Here is a 21,282-nt window from a genome sequence, read left to right on the forward strand (position 1 = left end):
GCTAGACTAGAGAGTCATGGGGTCCGTTGACTGGATTCTTCTCTCAGGTTACGGTTCATTTTCCCTTTGCCAACACATACACCGAATAGTCTGGCCTATTCTTTCCACATTCTCCTCTGTCCTTATACACCTGACAACACAGATTACCAAAAATTTTCTTCACCGAAGGGGTTAACCACTGCACAGTAATTGTTCAGTGGCCACTTTCCTCTTGGTAAGGGTAGAGGAGACTCTTCAGCTATGGTAAGCAGCTCTTCTAGGAGAACGGCACTCCAAAGTCAATCCAGTATTCTCTAATCTTGGGCAGTGCCATAGCCTCTGTACCATGGTCTTCCACTGTCTTGAAGTAGAGTTCTCGTGCTTGAGGGTACATTCGAGCACACTATTCTATCTTATTTCCCCTCCTCTTGTTTTGATATCTATCTTTTTTCTTGTTTCCTTTCCTCGCTGGGCTATTTTCCCTGTTAGAGCCCCTAGGCTTATAGCATCCTGCTTTTCCAACTAGGGTTGTAGCTTAGCAAGTAATAATAATAATAATAATAATAATAATAATAATAATAATAATAATAATAATAATAATAATAATACAGTAATAACAGGTAATGTATTCTCTTCGGTGGATTTTTCTGTATACCCATAATATCTGTTTTTTTCGGTTTGAGTTGCTGTAAATAATTTCTGAGATAGTTACATTCTTTTACTTATTCTTTTCAATTATGGTATTCCATGTGGCTCATTCTCATTCCTGAACTTGATAATCTAATTAATGAATACTGTATTGCAATTGCTTGCTTTTCAGTTTATATGACTGAATTGTTATTGGATAAACTTGAAAACTGTTGATTCTCTATTTTTATTTTTTCTTATTTAGTCTTATTTAATTAATGAGCCGTGAAAGCAATTCCTGAATAAATACATGTCATCTCAGAACTAAGATTCTGTGGCTTTATTTGATCTGACAGTTTTATTTTCAATCAGATACCAATTGTTTCAAGGAGTTACATCAAAGGCATTTTCTCAGGCTACACAATATCGCTATTAATCTTCATGAAGACCTTATTTTTCAAACTTAAACAAGTGGGGTTGGTGGGTTATTTCTTAGCATTGTAATTTAATTTTTAATCAATAATTACAGAGTTGTTGTTGCTTGGTACCATAGTAATTACGGAAATATAATTCCTTATGTTCCTCAAGGTAGTACGTGTTCTTTGTTTTTTACTTTTCATATTAGATGCACGTGATTGTGGAGTTTGGCATTGGAATCCATGTTCTTGCTTATGCATATGATGCTACTCTTCTTGCATCTATCATATCTACTGAATGTAGATCGGTGGTTGCTGAATTCGTCAACAGATATAGAGCTAGATTTAGTACAAGTTGCAAATTCTGGAGGATGAAGTTAAATCCTAAAGAAAATTCAAAAAATGATTGTCAGTATGTTAAGGTTTCTCACTACAAAAAAATCCCTTCATTGGTGATCTTTCTTTAACGGAAGGTCATTCAAAATCTAAGGAATGTTTTTTTTTTTTTTTTTTTTTTGTATTACAAATTTAGTATTAAGAAACAAATGTAGTCCATCTCTTTTCAATTGAAAAATATCTGTAAATTAAAATAGTATTTTTTTTTTGAGCTCTCTCTCTAGAGGACATGTAATTCATCTATTCTACCAATGATTGAGAATTATTCTCTCTGGTGGTATTTAGCAGCTGACTCCCATCTTAACTCGTTGGACACAAAATTGCTGTCTATTAAATACTTTATCTCTGGCACTGTCGTTCAATTAGCTCTTAATCCATGCTGTATAAGATTTATTTATCATAACTCTGGCGTACTATCCTTTGCATTCATATCTTCCCAGAATATTGGTCTATAAACCATTACGCAATACAAGTTATGCAATTAATTCTAACAGTCTTGTCATTTCTCTCACAAAGGCCAGTGCTACTAAATATTCCATAAGTTTCATTCCGACTGTGACCAAATTGTGGAAGGATTTTCCCAAGCAGATAATGAAATTTGTGGAATCTCATAAGTTCATACTTGTTGTTTATACGTTTATGCAAAGCAGGTTGCCATAAATCTCCTGTTATAATCAGTACAATATTGTATGTTTAACATTCTTATTTATCATATTATACTCAATTTTGGTCATGTAAGTTTTATATGTTATTTTTTACTGCTTTATATCTTTTCTGAATGGGACCCCTAACGTTGTAGTATTTGGCTATTGATTAGGATAATGATAATTACAGCTCTGCCTGATCAAGAAAGCAGGTAGTAAGTTGGCCAAGGCACCAGCCACCCAATGAGATACTACCGTTAGAGCGTTATTAGGTCCTTCGTTCAGATGGTACTACATTGGATTTGTGATTACGAGTCATTTTATTTTGCCTCACATACACCGAATAGTCTGTTCTATTCTTTACACATTCTCCTCTTTTGTCATAGACCTGATAACACTAAGATGACCCCAAAAAAATCTTCACTTCAGGGGTTAACTACTGCACCATAATAGTTCAGTGGCTACTTTCCTCTTGATATGGGTGGAAGAGAATTTTTAGCTCTGGTAAGCTGCTCTTCTAGAAGGACATTCCAAAATCAAACTATTGTTGTCTAGTCTTGGGTACTGCATAGCTTCTGTGCTGGTCTTCCACTGTCTTGGTTTAGAGCTCTCTTGCTTAATGGTACATTGTCACTCTATTCTATCTGTTTCCTTATTTCCTTTCCTCAACAGGCAATTTTCCATGTGGGAGCCCTTGGGAAAGTTGGGATCTTGCTTTTCCAAATAACAATTCAGTACTGTACATATAGAAGGTGTGTATCGTTTATGATTGCCGAGAGTCAGCTCAATATATATTATTTGTTTTGTTTTGGCGGTTTACAAATATTCAATATAAGTGGTTGTATAGCTTATTGAAGTTGGCAGTATTCCAGTTAACAATTATAGTAAATACATTCCTTAAGTCAATGCGTATTTAATGGAAAAGTACAAAGCTGATAAAATCTGTGGAAAAACATCTCCAAATTTCATTTTGCATTTAAAATCGCCGTGAACGCAATTCTAGGCTACCTGGATTTAAAAAATGCTAAATTTATCAGTTCTTTTCATTTAGCCTACCATTATCGGCTTTGATTCACCTTTCAAATGACGTACCCTGACCAACATTCTTCACCTTTTATTGATGTTCATCCACAAGTCTTTATGATAATTAGGATTTTATCATAATCTTCGCCTTCATTGTAGGTTTCACCATGATCCCCTCCAGATAATTGACAAGGATGACTGGACGAACTTTGAACTGATTTATTGATCATTCAGCAGATAATGTGCTTTGGGTAATTCGTAGAAAAAATAAATAAACATGATTCAGCCAATACATCAGGCAAACGAGAATTAAACTCAGAACAATTCTTGATAATGCAATGATATGTTAAATGACAAAAAAAAAGAAAAAAAAAGTATAAGGTATCAGTGGTACTGACCAAACTTTATTAGGATCCGATTATGAAAATGAACATCATTGATGTAAATGTAAAGAATACGTCATTTGGCGGTAACACGATTTCGCCCATCTGTTAAGTAAAAGTTTTATAACAGAATTTCTCATGATGAAACAAACCAAGCTACCATTAGCTGTATAGTAATTTTCCATCATCGTCAACGTTGCTGACCCTACTCTGATTTGTTGCCAAGCCGTTGATTTATTTAGATTAATGGTGATATTTCAGCAATCGATTGCTTTTTTTTTTTTTAGTAGTTCAACGTTTTTTTGTAACTAAATATTTGGGTTGATTACTCCTATGTATAAATAATTCACGCATTTCATAGCATCTATGCATTCATGTTTCAAGGATAATACCCTTCAAATAAAGGCATTTAATGTATTTTGCATGGCAAAAATATACCACTTTCTGAAATCTGGGTAGGTAGCCCAAAACAACATCTAGATCTTTAATAGTGGATAATAGCAGATAACATCCAAATCAAGCAGAATAAAGATTTAATTACCATCAGCAAAATAAGATGACAAAATTTATTTCCATAGCGATTTATACGCTTTAAAAAACCACATTATAAGGATATCGATTTAGATATTAACATACATTCTTATCCGTAATCTAATCCTGTATGGTGAGTTTGTGCGCAGTGCGGCTCTCGCTTGAGACCAAAATCAGCTGATATTATTCGTCTGTTTCTTACGTTACTACTAAAGTGAAAACGTCTATCCCCCCAACACACATTATCGTCCAAAACCTATGAGAACAAATCTAAAGGTACAGACACTTTAACAATTCTTTTATGAAAGTCATTTGCCTCTGAATATATATAAGTCGTTTCTGCATACAGTGTAGTCGGTAGAAAGACTTGAGAACGATTAATCCTTTTTGTTAGATTAGGCCTAAGATTACATGTTCCCTTCGGTTAGACTAAAATTAGGTAGCTAGTTCGTCTTACAATGCAAGTTTTATCTTAGATCCAATGGGAATGTGACTGGCTAGTGGAGCATTGAAGCTAAGCCGTTGGAGCTTCAATCCGAAAGGGTATCGGCTTACAGCCGTACCAGAACTTAGATCTTGAATCCTAGGCCTACCGGCACGCTACTTTATCAAGACTCCTGATTACTGTTTGTTTACGATAGGCCATGGCTGGTCTTCCAAACTCTTGGTAGAATGTAGATTGTTGGGACAGGCGATATCTTTCTTATTGTCAAATCGTTTTTATGGGGAAAATGTTCTTTATTATGATCCGATATACCATCATATGAAGTTGTGTTTTAGATTTAGTAAGACATCCGAAATAGTATAAATAATATACCTATTTGTCCGGACAAGGTAGGCTAGGATTGCCCATATACAGCAGCCACCTTGGGTTAGGCAGACTACTGGGAACTGTAAATGCATGGGAGCCTTTGTAGCCTATAACAATTACAGGAACTCCTGCATGTGTATATTAACTAAAATAAACTTACCAACCTAAACTAGAAGTCGGTGACCTTACCTAGTGGAGCCGTTTCCTTTAGACTTCGTTTTCTTAGTAATTGGGTTGAAAAAAGGGGAGTTATGGTTCATGGCCATCATCATACTGTAATTTCAGTAAATATATGATTCTTTAATTTCTTGCCAAATACATGAACCGTATGTGTTTCTTACTCACTATCTTGTGTTTAATGCATTTATGACTTTGATTATTGGGGCAAACAGCCCATTCATGAATTTTTGTAATATTTTATATAAAGACAATTATGGGGGACACTAGTGGGAAACCGAGGATTTTTGGTGGAGAAATGTCATAAACGAGTGATTTGCAGCCATAATAATGGTGAGAAATGTTGAATAAACACAGGATAGCCAATTGGAAAATATATGGTTCATGTAGTTGGCTGGAAATGGGACAAAACATGATTATTTAAGACTATTGAGGTTTGTAAAAAGGGGTGCAGAACCTAAGAAACTCACCTAACCTAACCTAGTAGTTCCCAGGTTATAACCCCTAGCTGGGCCAAGCCCCTGGACCCCCTTCCCAGGTCATGAAGAAATAAACAAATTTTAGTGTGCTACTTATTGAAAAACAAAACTGAACATTAAAATACATATAATGATTTTTACGTGGCTGTTAATTCTTTTTGTATCCCGCCACAGCCTTTCAATGTTTCGAGTATGTCCACCTGTCTTGGGATCCACAAAATTTTTGGAATGTACAGTGAGGTGCACGAACCCTGCCATGGTGAGATCATTGTAATCTTTCCAAGAATCACTGTAGATCACGCTCCCCGCCTTGATATAAAGTCGCATCAAGGGCACAAGGGTCTCGGCATTTCTTGTTTGGTACACCAAAGGGATCACAAACATTTTTTTGCTCTCTAGCTCCATGCCACAGAACACCCACACACCAGACAAAGGCCTACCTCTGTTACATTTTGAGCTCCCAAACTTGGATTTATTCACTTCGATGACAATACCAGGCCCACCGATAGCTGGTAAGGTTTGACAGTAATTTTCCGTCACTTCCGAACAATAAGACCTGCAGTTAATCAAAGTTTGTAATATCCAGCCAAGGTTATATATAGATGATAGTGCTGTGCAAAAAGGATCTTTGAAGGAAAAAAAAAACACAAACGGCAATATTTCGCATGCTTGAACGTGAGCCTTTTCCAAGAAAGTGCCCTAAAATGCGTTTATGGGAAAACCTTGACTGATCGATTACAAGCTCACTAATTAACTTGAGGTCTAAAGACACACGGCTGTTGGCAGGAAGGGCATTGTGCGTCTGAAGGGATGACTCCATGTTTTTGTAGAAACTCTTATGCAGGTTGATTTTTTTAAAAAAAAAGAGGCAATATATCTCCCACTCCTTCATGGAACAACCTTGATATGTGGATGCCATGAGGAAACTGCAGAGAAAGAAAGGTTGGGATAGGTGTTGTAAAAGTACATCCGGGAACTTATGGAGAAGTACTTGTCAGCTGTTAATTAGGTTAAAAAACCACCTGACAAATTCGTCACTGTAATGGTACAGAAAGTTCCCAAACCGATTGGAAACAATGCTTGCGCAATAAGTCCCCTTTCAGTCTCTCAGATATAAACAGTGGACAAGTGAAAAACATACTTTACATTTTTATAGACCGATACTTAAGTTGCTATGCCCCAGCCCCTATTAAGCATATAGAGCAAAATACCAAACTAGCCAGCACTTGTCCATTTGTTACAGAGAATTTAAGTTTTGCTAATACTGTAGTTAAAGTATCATAGATTTACCATAATTTATAGCCTAATACACAAACCATAATTTTTTGTTCTCTTTATCTTGTGTTTTATGTATTTCTGACCCTAAATATTGGGTAAAATAATATTTATGGACAGGGAAACATTTCAAATAGGAAATATATGTTTTCCTGTAGTAAATAACATGATTTAACCGAATTTGATCTTCATTTCAACTACAAATAAACAACAACCAGTTCGACGACTTCATTCCCCACTACATACTCACTAAAACTGATATACTGTAATTGAAAGGAAGTCAAATTTGATGAAATCACATTAATTACTACATGAAAACATATATTTTCTGTTCAAAATGTTTTACCCTAGATCTTATGGTTCTTGCTTCGCCGTGCGCTCGCTTCGCTAGCGAAAAAATAAAAATATTAATCTCCGTATCTACTGGCAATGGTAATGTTGAGCTGTGCACACTAACGTCAATGATTGGTTATTATTTCTTAGTAATTTTCCTAGTATATTTTAGATTAGAATAACTAATGGTTCTTGCTTCACCGTGCATTCACGAAAAAAGAAAAACATCGAGCGCTTATGTACTGGCTAGCGGTATATGCTGAGCTGTGCACGCCCCCCCCCCCCAATTGGTTCTTCTTTCTTGGTAATTATTCAGCAGATATTTGTGAATAAAAAAATCACAGACCCTAAAATTCAATAAAATCTTAATTAATTACTTGCTTTATGATCGGGCCATCAAAGGTGCTTCTCTTTCCTGTAAGATAACCAAGAAGGATACTTCAGGCACTGTAATTTTTTTGGTATGACATTATACAATTTTAGAAACGTGATAGCTACACTTGGTGATACATTTAAAAGATTTTGAAATGACCGAAGTGAAGCACTTTAAGTTATAAGAAAGGAAGGGGGGAAATATAGCCCCCCTATATAAGTTTCTATACGTATGGTTACGTGATTGGTTAACGGAAACATCGGTGTAACAGTACAGTATCTGTAAAGTAAACTTGAAAGGTAAACTTGTTCAGAGCAAGTATTTGCTATGTGAAAACTAAATATAATTTGTTCCATAACTGACATACAAACCACGCTATTTAATAGGGGTTATTACTTTCGGCGTAGCTGAAATGACGAGCCATTAGAATTTTAACGAGGGTTTACTACCCCACTGCTAGTTAGCAGGGGGTAGGAAGGGTAGCTTGCTAAACCCCCCCCCCCCCCCCCCACACACACACACACCTGTGCTTGAGCTCACTTTGCTCCCGGCTCGGGTGGTAGTTGGACGTGTCTGCTCTCACCCTCGCTTCTCTGACAGCCATTAATGCCTTTTTGCTGTCTCTCCTCCAGAGGTATTTTTGAAGTTGGCCTCTGCTATCATGCGCAAGTGTCCTGGATTACCCGCCCGCCCTTGTGGTACGTTTATGTCGGCGGTCGAGACGGACCCTCACACCCTTCGTTCTTAGTGTAGGGGCCATGGTGTGATAGAACTAATAAGTGTGGTGAGTGTAGGGAGTGGTCTATCTCCCAGTGGGAGAGGTTTTCTCGGCGACGGAAGAAGAAGTCCAATCGGGATATTTCTCATTCGAAGGTTTCTTTGAAAGGAGAAATTCCCAAGGACTCTTCTTCCGTTGCCCAACCCTCCTCCGAAGCTCCCGCTCGATCGGTTTCTTTCGAGAGACCGTCAAGGGGTAGCGTAGGCCATAGTTCTGTTTCCTGACCTCGGGGTTCGGGAGAGGGCGTTGCCTCCCATAGCGAGGCAGCTCCTCCTCCTCCCCCGGGGGAGGAATTAAATATTAATGTAAGCACTAATGATTTGTTCCAGCTTTGGTCTTCCTTGGGGCTCGAAGGTTCGCCCTCCAAGGGAGCCTTGTTTGACATGATCCGGTTGGGTGCCACTGTCAAACAATTGCCGACTTTGGCAGAGGTTGATCCTCTGTCTATCGTTTCTCCCTCTGCTCATCCTTCGAGGGAGGAACTAAGTCCAACAGTCTCTCCTGCCGGTGATTCTCCCCCTCGGGGGAGTTCACTCACAGAGATTCGTCTTCGGAGGACTGCTGACAGTCAGCCCAACGGCCCTCAGAGGGCGCATACGGCGTAAAGCTCGCCTTCCTCTTCGCCGGAGAGGCCTTCCTTCACCTCACAAGGGTGTGGAGAGGCGCCACTTCAGTTCATCTTCATCGCCGCAGAGGAGCCTCGTCATCGATCTCCGACTGTTCCTGCTACAACCCTGGACCTCTCTGCGGATTGTTTGCAATCTCCTTCGGTGGAAGGTCGTCCTTACAAAGGACACGTCGACCTTCCACCCGTCAGACCTGCCGTCGCCGTTACTGGCTGCTGGTGCGCTGTGGGCGCCTACCCATCCTGTTTTTGTGAGACAGCCAACGGTTCCTGCGGGGCAACAAGGGCATATGCACAAATTGGCACATACGTCCCTTACGTGCCAGCGCTCTTCTGCTGCCGACGATCCTGATGAAGCGGGTCAGCGTTCTCCTGCGCGCCAACAATCTCCTGCGCGCCCATGATCTTCCGATCTGGGCGCAGTAGGGAAGTTGATTGCTTCCCCTGCTCGTCAGCACTCGCCAACGCGCCGTCGATCTTCACCTGCGCTCCATCCCTCGCCAGCACACATTTGCACGCAGTCACCCACTCGCGCCCACGCCCATCGCCCCAGCCTGATGTGCGCACATATGCGCGCGCGCAAGAGATGGCTCGCCTGCGCACGCGCTCCCAATAGTATCATCGCCCGCATGGGCTCTTCATGCTGATTCTGCACGCGAACATTCACCCGGGCGCGAGGGCGCAAACTACCTTCTGCGCACCCTCTGCATGCGCTCCTACTCGCCCGAGCACGCGCCAACAGTTTCCCGCGAGCGATCGTCAATACCCTCCCACGCGCAAGGCTGCAGGACAACGCGCGGCAAGGTTGCCATCGCCACATTCCCCCCCTCCCCCCACCGCAAGCGCAGAACAGCGTGCTTGCCGGCAGGGGGGAGGGCTCCAGAAAAGTCCAGGGACATTTCTTCTCCATCATCATCTTCTTTTCAGGCGAACCCCCCTTTGGTAACTCCTCCCAGGGATCGGTCGATCCCTTTCCCTCCAGAGGGAGTATCTGACAGCGCAGCCGTCAGCCAGCAGCCTTGGTTTGGGACACTGGTCAGAGCGGTCATGCAGGCGTTTAAGCCTGTTCTCTCTGACCTGGGCCACAAATCCTTGGCAGCTTCTACTCCCCTGAAGAGGAAAAGAGGAGTTTCAAACGTGGTAACTTCTCTGAGGGCAAAGCTGACTCCTCGTAAGTCATTGAGGAAGGCCTCCTCACCCCCCCAGACTTTTTCGTGCCCGGGTACCGATGGTCTCGCGCGACATTCTTACGCGTGTGAGCGCTGACGATCTTCCGTGCCCGGGTACCGATGGTCTCGCGCGACATTCTTACGCGTGTGAGCGCTGACAATCTTCCGTGCCCGGGTACCAATGGTCTCCCGCGCGCAATCACCGACATTCTTAAGCACGTGAGCGCTCGATGGTCTCCTGCGCGCGCGCCAACAGTCTTGTATGCGCGCACGCGCCTACCAACAGTCTTGTACGCGTGCGCCCGCCTACCAACAGTCTTGTACGCGTGCTCGCGCCTACCAACAGTCTTGTACGCGTGCGCCCGCCTACCAACAGTCTTGTACGCGTGCGCGCGCCTACCAACAGTCTTGTACGAGTGCGCGCGCCTACCAACAGTCTTGTACGCGTGTGCGCGCCTACCAACAGTCTTGTACGCGTGCGCGCGCCTACCAACAGTCTTGTACGCGTGCGCCCGCCTACCAACAGTCTTGTACGCGTGCGCGCGCCTACCAACAGTCTTGTACGCGGGCGCCCGCCTACCAACAGTCTTGTACGCGTGCGCCCGCCTACCAACAGTCTTGTACGCGTGCGCCCGCCTACCAACAGTCTTGTACGCGGGCGCCCGCCTACCAACAGTCTTGTACGCGTGCGCCCGCCTACCAACAGTCTTGTACGCGTGCACGCGCCTACCAACAGTCTTGTACGCGTGCGCCCGCCTACCAACAGTCTTGTACGCGTGCACGCGCCTACCAACAGTCTTGTACGCGTGCGCCCGCCTACCAACAGTCTTGTACGCGTGCACGCGGCTACCAACAGTCTTGTACGCGTGCGCCCGCCCACCAACAGTCTTGAACGCGTGCTCGCGCCTACCAACAGTCTTGTACGCGTTCGCCCGCCCACCAACAGTCTTGTACGCGTGCACGCGCCTACCAACAGTCTTGTACGCGTGCGCCCGCCCACCAACAGTCTTGTACGCGTGCGCGCGCCTAGCAACAGTCTTGTACGCGTGCGCGCGCCCACCAACAGTCTTGTACGCGTGCGCGCGCCTACCAACAGTCTTGTATGCGTGCGCGCGCCCACCAACAGTCTTGTACGCGTGCGCGCGCCTACCAACAGTCTTGTACGCGTGCGCCCGCCTACCAACAGTCTTGTACGCTTGCGCGCGCCCACCAACAGTCTTGTACGCGTGCGCGCGCCTACCAACAGTCTTGTACGCGTGCGCCCGCCTACCAACAGTCTTGTACGCGTGCGCGCGCCTACCAACAGTCTTGTACGCGTGCGCGCGCCTACCAACAGTCTTGTACGCGTGCTCGCGCCTACCAACAGTCTTGTACGTGCGCACGCGCCGACGATCTTCCGTGTATGGGTGCCAATGGTCTCCCGCGCGTTGATGTTTTTTAAGCGCACGGTAGCGCCAATGCTCTTGCTCGCACGCTGATGATCTTCTGCGCGCACGCTGATGATCTTCTGCGCGCAGGCGCCGCTGGTCTCCCGCGCGCGCCAGTGCTCTTGCACGCACTCCAATAGTCTTGCATGCGTGCACGGGCCAACTTTCTTCCCCGCGCGAGCACCTAGGGTCTCCCACACACGCACTACTGTAACAGTATTGCGCGTGTCTGTGCCGACTTTCTTCTGCACGCGGGCGCCGATGGTATCCTGCACGTGCGCCAACAGTCTACTGCGCAAGCGCATCGACGGCCTTACGCGTGGGCGCTCGCCAACGTCCTTCGTGTTTGCGCGCTCCAATAATCTTGAGTGCACGCACACAGCCTTCCGTGTGCTCCGACAGTCTTCTACGTGTTGATGCCAATGGTCTTCCGCACGCACGCGCCAACAATCTCCACGTAGTAAGCTCACGCACACGTCAATGCTCCCACTCTTGCGCAACCAGTCACACATGCTTCGGTGCATTCTAGGGAGAATGCACAAAACTACAGTGCTTTACGGCGCGTCAGCGATCTTCCTCACTTTCCTGCGCAGTTACGGTCCCGGATTCATGCGCCAGCTTTGCCAAAGAGTCAAGACTCGCAGATCCAATGCACCAGCTCTTGTCTAAGAACCAGCGCTTGCCTGCTATCCAGGCAGATATTAAGCACCAGCTTCATCCTGTGTCCCATCACTCCAGTCTCACCTACACACTCGCGCAATTGTCAGTAAAAAAGAGTACAGTAAAAACTTTTTGGACAGGTCACCATTGCCCCATTCCTCCCCTCAAGCACATAAACATTGCCACCGGGAAAAGAGGAATAAGGCTCCACAGAAGGATTCAAGATCCCGAAGATTCCATCCTACAAGGGAATCGAATCGGGGAATCCTTGGTCCCTGTCTCTTCTGAAGTTTCTTTTTTCCTTGACAGACCAGCGGTAGCAAACAGGAAAGCATCAACAGACTGATCTCTAGGTCATTGTTTGCTGATGGCTAGTTCACAGTTTACTGATCGCTAGGTCGCCAATTGCCAGCTCAATGCTGATCTGTGACCTCTAGTCCCTCCAATGACTAACGATCTCCAATTGCTAGCATTTCCAATCATCGATTGCTAGTCAATAACCAGTCATCAGCTTGCTGATCACTAGATCACCGATGGGCAGCTCATCTTTCTTCGATCATTGAACTCAGCTCGCTGATCTCTGACCAGCCCATCTTCAGCTTGCTCATCTCTGACCAAACAGGGGGGACCATAATCAGCTTGCTGATCTCGAACTCACCATCGGCGCACAGACCACCGATTCATTGGTCATCTGTTATTTGCCAGCAGTTCGTGACTCGAACTTACTAGTCAACCGCTTCCTGTAGTTCCTGGATCAGAAGTTATACAACATACTTCTCGCTACTGGCCGTTTGCCATCACGCTACAGTGATCGGTAAACGTTCGACAACCCTCATCAACGGCTTACCAACAGGGAACTACTTGCGAGCACTCTCCAACTGCACAGTATCCACGATATCCAACGGTTAACCATTGATTAACATTCGCCAGATTAATTCTATTCTAAGGAATAGCATCAATCCCATCAGGGCGCGTGGTAAGGCTAAGCGTGGCCTTCCTTCTAAAGAAATTCTCTCTCAGAAGAATCCTTACACTGGGTATCGCTCCTGATCCTTTACGACCCGAGTCAAGACTCCAGCGTCGACAGTCTTCCATGCAAAAGGATCACCAAGGAGCTGTCCCTTTGGGTCAATGTCCTCGCCATGTTGGAGTTTGATCGAGGGCTAAGACCTCAGGTCTTCTTTTGCACACTGGACCTAAAGGACACTTACTCCCAGGTCCAAACCATCCATCTAGGAAGGTTGGAAGATTCAGTCTAGACAAACAAGAAACACCAGTTCAAGGCACTGTGCTTCGGTCTTTCCACTACACCCATCCTGGTCTCACAGGATCGGTTTCTGTCTCCGCTCTCTCGAGACGACTGACTGACCTTAGTAGACTCAGTGGCAACCTTGCATTAACACTGGAACTTCTGAAGTCTTTTTACCAAGATCCAGTGATCAGGGTAAACCTACGGAATCTTCCCTACTTCCCTCCCAGGAGACTGGTGTATCTGGGAATGATTCTAAACACCAATCTCCACAAAAACCTTCTCGAAATGAGAACGACTTCCATTCCAGGAGACTGGATTCGGAAAAAGAAGAAAGGAGGGACCATAGTTCTGCACCACACGACCTCAGCCCTCTAGACAGAGCCCGAAGGTACCTTCACTTAAATCTCTTAAGAGATGAAGGCCAACTTTCCTGTCCTTCAACAGCCTCATCGGTTCCTAACAGACCACTTAGTGATGTGATGGACGACACCGCACACCACATAGAGACTCACATCCATAAGCAAGAAGGAACTGGCTTGTAGCCTCTTCCCATCTAATACTATAAACACTAAGATGGGCCAAAGTCCGTTCGGTACCACTTTCAGCCCACTTCATTTCAGACTGGAAGAATAGGCTCGCCGACAATCTGTGCACAGCATCTCAGACCGAATGGACTTTGGATCGCCATGTAGCCAACAAAGTTCCAATTTACGAGGTCCAACAACTAGGGGGTCTGTTCACAATGCTCCTGAACCTCAGGCTACCGTTGCTCACCACCCCAAGGCGCTCTGGCAACAACGGTGGGTACAACAATGACGTTTACGTCTCGTCCCTGTTTTATTTGGAGAAGGGCACTCAACAAGGCTAGAACATCGGTCAACCTCTCAAGGACTCTCCTAGCTCCGCTATGGCATTATGCAGAAGGGTCTCCAAACCTTTTGCAACCCCTTATAGAGCCTCCAAGAGAACCCTCTCCGCATAACAGACAACCCACTTCAACACCTACCACAAGCTATAGCCTTGCTATGATTGTACCCTTGAAGACTACCAATACCTCTTTGCAAAAAGGTTGTCTAGATACCTGAGGAGTTCCTCAGTATCACGTCTTGTGTGGTTGGTGTCATGGGAAAGTGTCTCTTCACTCGATACCTCGATTCCAGCAATAGCGGAATCCTCGAGTATATGCAAGAGGAAAAGATCCCATATTCAGTTTCGACAGGTAAAGATGATCACTCAACCTTGATCCTTCACCTTCATACTGAAAGAAAGGGACACCCTTTTATCGATAGACTTTTCCTAACTCATACGGACGTACAACTTGCCTTTCCCCAGTCGGAATTGAGACCTTCCTCTCAGAACATTGTTCAATCTTCGATCCCTAAAGGGACCTCCTTGTGTTCCACTTCACCAGGCAACAAATTTCCTCCTGACTTAAGAACACAATGTTCCTACACACTTGGACAGCAACCATACGAGTTTAGGAACTTCATGGTCTCTCTTTCGACATCGCCCATTATTGAGAAGGGCGAAAGACATGTTCAGTTTCGTCCCTGAGTGTGTCGCCAGACAGTCTCCAGAGGTGACGGATCCTACACAAGTCTCAACTAGGTAACGGACGATCCAGATCATCCGTTACTGTACCCAGGGTAAGGTATGAGGCTTTATCTAAAGAAAACGGCAACAGCCTGCCCGGGTCCCTCCTCTTGTCAGCACCGAGAGAGACTAGAGGAGGATCACCGAAACATCATCTCGACATGACGACTCACAGTGTCAGGCGCATAACTATACCCCTGGTCCTTCTTAGCAGATTACTCTGTGATGCAGGTTTTACAAGAAAGGATGTAAATGCTCCAGGTGACTTTCACAACCTTTCTCCTGCAAGACGTGACCCACAGGAACTCGATACGATCTCTGTCGGTCCAGTGGTGGTTGCACAACAGCTGGTTGTATACCTCAAGCTCCTTATTGGAGAAGTAGCAGAAGGCTGAGGGCACTGTTACCCGGTTTTAGTCTTCGTGAATGAAAAGATTTGACTGGCTCTTATTCTTTTCTTTATCCTACCCTCACGTGGGGTAAGCAGCATCCTGGGTTCTCTGCATAGTTGACCCCAAACCACTGCGGGTAAACCATGCTTCCTTGTGTTCTTAGTATTAAGACTAATACTGTTACGTCCCCACACCCTGACGAGGTGGAATTGGGAAAGTCCTAGGCTACAAGTTTCCATCTAAAGAACTTCAGAACAACTTCTTAGGATAAGTCACACTTCTTCATACCTTCACACACAGCTTGCGTAGGCCGCATTCCTTGCGTAGCAAGGTTCTAGCGAGGTGCAGGGACTCCTTATTTCTTGGGTGCTTACACGCTCAAATAACGAGCCCCCGGGCAAAGCCAAAAAGCTAGACTGGCAGGGACGTCCACCCTTCCTAATGGGTGAGTCACCCTTATTGAATACTTGTAGCTTGGTTTGTATTCCAGTTACGGAACAAATGACAAATTCGTAGATAATTTGTATTTTTCCTAACTATACAAGCCTTAGCTATTTAATCAAACTTGCCTGCCAGCCCTCTCCCCCTTGAAGTCCTACCTCCAAGCAAAGTGAGCTCAAGCACAGGTGTGTGTGAGGGGGGTGGGGGGAGGTAGCAAGCTACCCTCCCCAACCCCTCGTTAAATTTTTATGGCTCGTCATTTCAGCTACGCCGAAAGTAATACCCCTATTAAATAGCTAAGGTTTGAATAGTTAGGAAAAATACAAATTATCCACGAATTTGTCATTTTTTTGTGCAATGGAAGAAGACACAGACCTAATGTGTTTCTCGAAAGTAAATTTGCTGTTGAGAATCACACCTAAAATTTTAAAAGAATCATACAAGGTTAAAGGAACATTATCAATACTGATATCTGGATGCTGAGGAGCCACTGTCCTTGATCTACGTACAATCATGCTTTGCGTTTTGTTAGGATTCAACTTCATACTCCATAGTTTGCACCATGCACTTATTTTTGCAAGATCTCTATTAAGGGATTCGGCAACCCCAGATCTACATTCAGGGGATGGAATTGATGCAAAGAGTGTAGCATCATCTGCATATGCAACAAGCTTGTTTTCTAGGCCAAACCACATATCATGTGTATATAGAAGGAAAAGTAATGGGCCAAGAACACTACCCTGTGGAACACCAAATATCACATTCCTGTACTCACTATGGTGCCCATCAACAACAATTCTTTGAGATCTATTACTTGAAAAATCAATAATAATGCTAAGAAACGAACCACCCACTCCCAACTGTTTGAGTTTGAAAACAAGGGCCTCATGATTAACACGGTCAAAGGCAGCACTAAAATCAAGGCCAATTATACGAACTTCCTGACCACAATCAAGGTATTTCTGTACAGCATTGGAGATTGTAAGAAGGGCATCACATGCTCCAAGGCCTATATGAAAACCAAATTGCAAACTAGGGAATAGATGATTACCTTCAGCTAATATATAAAGACGTTTTGCCAGAAGACGTTCAAAAACTTTAGATGATATGGGAGATATGGAAATTGGGCGGTAATCGGTTGGACTTGAGGTACCACAAACACATTTACATAGATGAGTAAGATTACCAATTCTCCGACAAGTGCTAAAAACTCCTCTTCTTGCTAACTTGCGCAAAATAACAGATAACTTTGGAGCTAAGAAATCTGCAGTCTTCATAAAAAAACAAGGGAAAAATACCGTTTGGGTTTATACCTCCATAAGCATCAAGGTCCATCAAGAAAGCTTTAATTTCACGAGATCGAAAAGCTAAAATAGTTAGTTTAACCTCAGGAAAACAGGAATGAGGAAGTTCAAGTTTTTCATTACTCTGTTTACTGTCAAAACATCAACCAAAAGGGTTGCCTTTTCCTTTGGACAAAGATATTCCAGTGTGTAGTCGCCTCCGTATGGCTTCATGCCTGGAGGTTATCCAGCATCTTGCGCAGATAGGTTTTTGGCAAACAGTGGTGTAAAAGAATTCTGGGGACCTCCGTAAGTAATCCCTCACTGTCTATCCAGCAAAGTTGGGTATCTTGTGTGGTTGGTGTCGGGGAAGGCAGATTGCTCCTCTTGATGCCATTATCCCTGTGATAGCGGAGTTCCTTCTGTATCTCAGTGGGGTGAATCTCTGTTCAGTCTCAGCAGTGAAAGGCTATCGTTTGGCTTTGAGCCTTGTCCTTAGACAGAATAAAGTTGAAAATTTCTTCCTTGATGGAATTTTCTCCTCACAGACTTTTGAGCTTACCTGCCCTCGGTCAGAAGTTAGTCCTCATCCTTGGAACGTATTACGTATACTGCAGTCTATGATAGGAACTCCTTATGAACTGTTACGTCAGACATCAGATTTTGACTTGAGCTTTAAAACTGTTTTCCTCGTTGCCCTGGCCACAACCAAATGAGTCGGCAAATTTCTTAGTCCTTCGTCTGCCATTCAAAGGGATTAGGGCAGGTAATACTCGACTTCGTCCTTAAATTTATTACTAAGACTTGGAATCCGGTGGTACCTGACCCTAGGTTTGCTGCCTTCCAGATTTCGAGTCTTCATCATGTAGCTAATGATCATGATCTTCTGTTACTGAGCTGAGAAACTACCTCAAACGAACCTTGGTAGCTTGGTCGCACGTCAAACGACTGCTTGTCAGCATGGGCTGGGTCAAGCGTAGGGTCACTGTGAACACAATTTCGGCATGGATTTGCCAAGTAAGCGAGCACAAAATCACAATCCTATTCCAGGAGATCGTAGACCTAGAGCTCATGATGTTAGGGGCGTTAGCACGTCCCTAGTACAGTATTCAAAAGAAACTTCGCTGTGCCGCATATTTTTCAATATTAAACTTACCCGATAATCATGTAGCTGTCAACTCCGTTGCCCGACAGAATTCTACGGGAGGGATACGCCAGCTATCACTATACTAGAAGGGGGTGTACTCACCAGCGCCACCTGTGGCCAGGTACTGCAGTACTTCTTGTTGACACCACCTCACTTTTTCCTCTGCCGTGCTTCCGGCAAGACATTCTGGGATACGCTTATGATTTTGGAGTATTGTTCACGGTTTTTGGTGAAGTATTTCTCTAAGATTTCAGCTTTCGCTATACTGGAAACTTTTCTAATTAGCTTAGATAGCTTTTATTTGGTTTTGATTAATGGTTAACGATCTTTTTGCTTGATTTGGAATCCCCCTTGACTAACTCTTTGATTCAAGATGTCTGACCTTTCACAAGCCCCACCCCATAGACGATGTAGGTCTTGTAATAGGCGTGTTCCGAAGGCCTCGGTTGATCCTCACACCGCTTGTTCTGACTGTAGGGAAAGACCCTGTCAGTTGGAAGATCGATGTGAGGAATGCGCCGGACTTTCGGAACTTGAATTTGTTCGATTCCTGAAATATTCAACCAAGTTAGAGAGAGAGAGAGTTAGGAGGAGTTCTTCTCGCTCTTCACTTTTTTCCTCACCTCATGATCCTCAACCTTTTCCTCCCCCTGTAGTGGCTACCCCCGAACCTTCTATTTGTGCTCAACCTGATATGTCCAATGTTTTGCGTGCCATTCAGGCTTTAGGTGACAAAGTGGAATCGGTGGTTAGTGACCATAAGTCTCTTATGGCAGAAGTCAAAGAACTTAAGGTCAAAAGTGCAGTGGGAGTTGATAGTGCCAGTGCTGTGCCAAGTGCTAGTGTCAGTGCAGTGCCAAGTGCTAGTGTCAGTGTCAGTGTGGTGCGTGAGGGTACTTCTGTGCGTGCCAGTCGTCCTCCCAGTCCGGGACCTCTTGCAAGCTCCCAAGCCCAGGGGAGAAGCAATGTCGAAGGGCAAAAGGGTTCGGCAGGCCTTGATCGGCGCACAGAAGTATCCTCGGTGGTTGCGGGCGTGTCTTACAGAGACCGTCACTCCCACCCGCAGACGATTGAGCCCGTCTTTTACTCGTCTGCAGAAGAAATGTCAGGGAGAAAACGCTGGACTCAGGTCTCAAGACCTCTCAAACGCAAAGTCCAGTCCTCAAGAGTTCTACAACCTGGTTGCAGTCATTGGATTAGCTCTGACTCTCCGCAGTCATCAGGTGACTGCACACCTCCTAAGAGAGGTAAGGTGATGCCGCAACAGACCTCATCTTCTGTTAAGGCTTTGCCTCAGCAGACCTTAGCGTCTGTCGACCCCAAGATGACTTTGCTGCAGTCCATGCAGTCACAGCTTGCAGTCTTAATGCGTGAGTGTCAGGCTGAGAAGGTTACACCTCCTCCTGCGATCGCTCCGCCTCACCGCAGTCCAGTCTGCCAGGCGTACGAAGTTGAGGTTCCTCAGGATACCTTACCGCGTACTGAGTTGCCAGTTACCAGCGGTGTGCAGCAACCTCCGCCTTCCTTAAGGCAACCTCAGCAATGGGAGCAGGAGTCTTATGCCTTACTTCCTCCGCTTCCGCCTGCGGTTCCGCCAGCGAGGCAACAATCTCTTGAGGTACGACAACCTCTTCCATCCATGAGGCAGCCACCTCAGCACTCGCTGCAGCGACCTCAACCCTCCTCAAGGCGAGAGCCTCAACTCCTTAGGCTAGCACCTCAGGAACCTCAACTCGCGAGACAAGAACTGCGTTCTGCGCAGCCACTACCTCAACTCTCGCAGCTCACACCTCAGGAACCTCAACTCGTTCCTCAGGAACCTGCTACTGCGCATCCGCTACCCTTACAGCAAGCGCAACTCTTGAGACAAGAAACTCTGCTAGGAGTCAGCCACCTCAACCCATGCGCCTACCTTCCTCTACTCTTCCTGACCAGTCTTTGCAGCCTGAACCTCAGGTTTTAACTCAACAACAGAGACTTGAGGATGAAACCACAAGCGTTTATGCACCCGCTTGTTCAGATTCTGCTGTTCAGCATACCACTGTTACATTACCTCTCACTTCGCTACACTCTGGTGATGAGGTTTCTGAGGAGGAAGCTGCGCACCTGGATCCCTCATCAGACGTGGAAGAACCCAAGTCTTCTCCTCTACCCATTGACTTTCGTAAGGTCCTGGCTCTTTTCAGAGAGGTATACCCGGACCATTTTGTTTCTGCTACCCCCCGCTCTCCTCCATCTGAGTTTTCGCTGGGCATGCAACCTGTTAAGTCAACTTATACTAAGCTCGTCTTTGCTAGGTCATCTAAGAGAGCTTTAAGAATATTAGGGGAGTGGTTGCAGTCTAAACAGCAACTAGGGAAGACTTCCTTTATGTTCCCACCTACTAAGCTCACTTCTAAGGCAGGCGTATGGTATGCCACAGGAGAGGAACCAGGCTTGGGAGTCCCTGCCTCTGCCCAGGCTGACTTCTCAAGTTTGGTCGACTCTCCTCGTAGATCAGCAATGAGGCGCTCTAAGGTTTGCTGGACCTTCTCCGATTTAGACCACTTCCTAAAGGGTGTATTTCGTGCCTTTGAGATGTTCAATTTTCTAGACTGGTGCCTGGGGGCCCTAAGCAAGAAGACCTCCCCTGCGGACAAGGACTCGGCCATGCTTTTAATGTCCTGCATGGATAAAGCAATTCGGGATGGGTCTGGCGAGCTTGCTTCAATGTTTGTGTCAGGAGTTCTTAAGAAAAGGGAGCAACTTTGCACCTTTCTTTCTTCCAGCATCACACCTTGTCAAAGGTCTCAACTCCTTTTTGCTCCGCTTTCTAAGTTCTTGTTTCCCGAAGAGCTTATCAAGGATTTGTCTGCGGCCCTGATTCAGAAGGACACTCATGATCTTGTGGCCTCTTCAGCTCGTAAGACTAAGGTTGCTCCCTCAGTTCCCAGGACTTACCGCACCCCAGTGGCTGATACTCCTGCTACAAGGTTTATTCCGCCCTTTCGTGGCAGAGCCCCCAGCCGAGGAAGCTCCCGTCCAGACTCTTCCAGGAGCAAGTCTAGGAAAGGTCCCAAGACTTCAAA

The 21,282-nt window shown here is 45.2% G+C and overlaps 1 protein-coding gene across 2 annotated transcripts in view; it reads left to right on the forward strand.

Annotated features, from left to right (window-relative positions):
- Nucleotides 1-4,117: 4,117 nt before the first annotated feature.
- The window catches only part of LOC137642537 (1-acyl-sn-glycerol-3-phosphate acyltransferase delta-like), a 171,490-nt gene continuing 154,325 nt past the window's right edge, over nt 4,118-21,282 (forward strand). For both annotated transcript variants that reach the window (XM_068375173.1, XM_068375175.1), the window contains exon 1: nt 4,118-4,275. The gene's annotated coding sequence lies outside the window, so the exon portion shown is untranslated. The remainder of the gene's footprint in view (nt 4,276-21,282) is intronic.

Source organism: Palaemon carinicauda, chromosome 6 (assembly GCF_036898095.1).
Source record: "Palaemon carinicauda isolate YSFRI2023 chromosome 6, ASM3689809v2, whole genome shotgun sequence".
Taxonomy (NCBI): domain Eukaryota; kingdom Metazoa; phylum Arthropoda; class Malacostraca; order Decapoda; family Palaemonidae; genus Palaemon; species Palaemon carinicauda.